General features: G+C 33.7%; 1 long non-coding RNA gene across 2 annotated transcripts; it reads right to left on the reverse strand.

The window, feature by feature from the left end:
- Positions 1-603: 603 nt before the first annotated feature.
- Positions 604-3,344, reverse strand: LOC137495378 (uncharacterized). Of its 2 annotated transcripts, XR_011015217.2 has the most exons (5): positions 3,287-3,344; positions 2,452-2,568; positions 2,318-2,359; positions 1,910-1,996; positions 604-1,524 (listed from the first exon to the last, which is right to left on the reverse strand). It is a non-coding gene; the product is annotated as an uncharacterized lncRNA (long non-coding RNA). The 2 variants fall into 2 exon arrangements; XR_011015218.2 differs by lacking the exon at positions 3,287-3,344 and having other exon boundaries at positions 1,386-1,524; positions 2,318-2,348; positions 2,452-2,533.
- Between the last annotated feature and the right edge of the window lie 638 nt (positions 3,345-3,982).

Consider the following 3,982-nt stretch of genomic DNA (forward strand, 5'->3'; position numbering starts at 1 on the left):
TTTAGTTTGGTTAGTTAGTCAGTCAGCCAGTCAGTCAGTCAGTCAGTCAGTCAGTTGGTTAGTTAGTTAGTTAGTTAGTTTATTTGGTTAGTTAGTTACTTTGTTTGTTAGTTAGTTAGATGTTAGTCAGTAGTTTAGTTTGGTCAGTCAATCAGTCAGTCAGTCAGTTAGTTAGCTAGTTAGTTAGTTAGTTAGTTGGTTGGGTGGTTGGTTAGTTAGGTATTTAGTTTGTTTGTTTCTTAGTTAGCTAATTAGTTAGTTGCACTGTTAGACATTTCAAAGGGTTTTTACAGTAACTTACTGGCAACACTGTTGCCAGTAAGTTACTGTATTTTAGATTTACAGTATACAACTGTAAATCCGTTTACAGCATGTTACTGTAGTGTCTGAAAATGGTTAACTACTGTAAAAACCTAAGTTAACAGTTAGCTACTGTAAACCTTTTAATTTTGTCCTAAATATTTTATAATATAATTTTATTAATATTATTTTAATACTATAGACCTAAAAAAGACACAATTACAAAATATTAACAAAATAAACACTATTTAAAACATTGGAGATGCTTAAAACAAGCTTAAAAATGTGTAAAAACATTACATTTCAATCATTCAAAATATTTTATTTTAAGAAAAAAAAAAACATTGAAAATGACAAAGCACATTAACATACATGTACAAAACTAATTTAAGTGTCTGACCTGCATATTGTTGAGAAAAAAAAACCCAATTGTACTAAGTACTACTGACATTAAACCAGACACAATTACAAAATATTCCATTCTTTAAAACATTAATAATGCTTAAAGCATTTAAGGAAAATGTGTGAAAATTACATTAAGCAATAAAATCAACACATTAAAAATAAATAAATCACACAAAGCACTAGAACATACATGTACAATAAAAATTTTAACTTCTGAATTGCATATTGTTGGAAAAATAAATATTTGTAACTATTAGCCGACTCAGAAACAACCCAACTTTAAAATATTACTAGTTCTGGTGTCAAATGCTCAACAAGGTCTGAATTCACATGTTCAAATGCAATTCATCTTTATTTCTATTGCACTTTTACAATGTAGATCAATGATGTCAAAGCAGCTTAACATAGAAGTTCTTGTAAATTGAAGCTGCTTCAGTCCAGTCTTCAGAATTGAAGCAGTAAATGTCACTGCTGAAAGTCCAAACACTGAAGAGCAAATCCACCGATCCACCAATCGTAGCCAAGCGATCCAGTGGCGACAGTGGCATGGAACAAACTTCACCAACTGACGAAAGTGTAGAATAAAATCCCTTGAGAGATACCAGGCTCAGTTGGGCACGACCAGTTCTCCTCTAGCCAAACTTGTGCAAGGCCGCAGTCTAGGCACCAGAGGCTTGAAAGTTCACCAGCGGGTGGTCAGGCTGGCCCATTGGATCAATGCGGAAACTCATTGATCACGTGTGTCTTTTAGGATTCACTCCTCCATGACCACCACAGCATCTGGTCAGGATTTGGCCCAGTCCAGGATTATGAAGAACTCTGGATAAGGACAAACAGACTAACATAAGCATAGAAGAAGCTTGTTTAAAAAAATTAAATCATATACTGGTTAATTATTTTGAAGCATGGCAGCTAGGTTGGGGTAGTTTTCAGCTGGTACTGAGCAACTGGCTCCTGCTCATAACCTGCTCACTACCATGTTTAAAAGATAACTAACCAGAATGTCCTGTTTATTTTTTTTCCCTAACAAGGTTTTACAAAAACATTGTAGCATTTGTGATGGGTTGATTCACTGCAGGACAGATTAGACTATTTGTTTTATGTATTCCTAATAAACTAAAACTGACTGAATACTGATAAAACTATTGAGAGTGTCTCACCTAATCCAAGTTCTCAGTTAGCTGGTGAAAGAAGGATAACTCACTGTTGTTCATGGTTGTCATTCTCTTCAGTACTTCTCCTGCTATCTTCTGGCTCACTCTGGTTGTTGCTGTGCATTTTGTTTCATCCTCTGGAATTATTTATACAAAAAATTTTATTATTTTATTTATTACAAAATATTTAGGCAACATGAAATGGGGAAAAAGACATTTAATACATAGACAAATGCATGTATCCCAATACTAATTATTGTATTTTGAAATGTCTGACCCATGACAGACCTCAATCTGCTCAAAAATATTATAAACAAAGATGAAAAAAAAACCTACTAAATGGTTTAATAAAAAAGGGAAAACGGTTTTTTTATTTAGCTAGCAACAAAACATGTGACACATTTTGTATTAAAAGTAACGTTAATATATTGAGAAACAAATAGATGTACAGTACTTACTGTTGTATGAGGTCCAGTTTGCACAGGCAGGCTTCCAGTATTCTATATTGAGACCATAAAAAAGCCAAAAATACAGATAAGAATACCATGCTACAATCCACAACCTCCACACAACTTTTTTTTTATTTGTTTACCTTGGTTGCTTACTGGTCTTGCTTATTTTTTAAGCATAAGGCTGTGCTGATCAAGATGTTCCTCTGAAATGCTGTTTGTTTCTTCAGACAAAACCTGCTGCTGTGCCAGTGCCATATCTAAACAGAAAAAAATATAATGGTAACAATTATGTTAAACCAAATGTCAAGAGTTGTGATAAAAAAAATAATTAGCAAACAATAAATAGCAAAAAGGTGGTTATTAGCATAATGCATAGAGGTAAAATTGGTTTTATATTAGCAGATTCAGACTTCCCCCTTAATAATTTAATTTCATAAAAGTATTATTTGCAAACTCTAAATAGCGAAATCATTTTAGCAGCTAATGACTATCAAAGTACAACATGCTCACGGTCAAATAAACAGTGTTAATGTTGATTTCAAGTCATACTGGCATGCTAATTCTGATCGAATATTCAAAGTAACATGGTAAACAGTATAGAGACTTCTAAATGAACGAATGTGCGAATATAAAACCAACTTTACCTCTATGCATATTGTAACGTTATAGATTTACGTTAACGTTCTTATAGGTTACGTCGCGATGTTATTTTCTCAAGCTAACGTTATAAGTTACTCTAAACCAGAGAAAAATAAGTTCACAACATCTAATATATATAGTATAAATCAATATAAGTTAAACGTTGCACGTTAAAATGAGTTTGAGTCCAATTCAGTATAAACTTAGCTCAGTTTAGCTAACAGTTAACATTACCATTTTAAGATCGCTTCAGCCAATGTTGCCGAGCAAACAAATGCTAATAGAGGTGCTCAAATCAATGTCGAGTGTTGTCAGCACAGACAGACGCGCTTTTACCTGGATTATTTGTTGGTCTTTCATTCATATTCTTCTGGGGGAAAACACTCTCTGCCGGACCGTTGTCTCGTGCTAAGTGTCCTCCAAAACTGTCTGCATACCTCTGGTTCCCTCCTAAACCAAAACCCGCTGCAACACCGGTTCCTATGTAAATAAATAAAAAGATATGACGAGAACAATGGCTAATAGTCATAAACAGTCTTATTTAAAGTAATAGTAGTGTTAATGTAATAAATTAAATAAAGGTAACATCTTAATAGATGATATATTTCTCAAATGGGTGAAATAACGCCAAGCCATAGAAAATAATAATAGCCAACTTTATACTTTACTTTGTTCTATTCTCGTCCACAAAACATTCTGTAAAATGAAACACTGCCTCAGCTTACCAGAGTAAAGTTTGTTAAATCCAGTATGTTCTTCAGGCACACTAATAAATTGTCCTCCAGAATTGCTCCAGGGTCCTCAGGCAAAATGTGGTGCAGAGTAGTCGAATCGCCGCAAGGTGGCGTTGAAGCAGTTGTGGAAAATACAGTATAATACACGAATTTTTACAAATACAGTACATCGCTGTATATGTTGTTCGACGTCACACTAAATTCCCATAATGCAACGGTAAATACAGTTATTTACCGTAAAAGGAATTTGCAGTATTACACTGGGTGAAATACAGTAAATAACTGTGTAATTTACAGA

Source organism: Danio rerio, chromosome 1 (genome assembly GCF_049306965.1).
Source record: "Danio rerio strain Tuebingen ecotype United States chromosome 1, GRCz12tu, whole genome shotgun sequence".
Classification (NCBI taxonomy): Eukaryota; Metazoa; Chordata; class Actinopteri; order Cypriniformes; family Danionidae; genus Danio; species Danio rerio.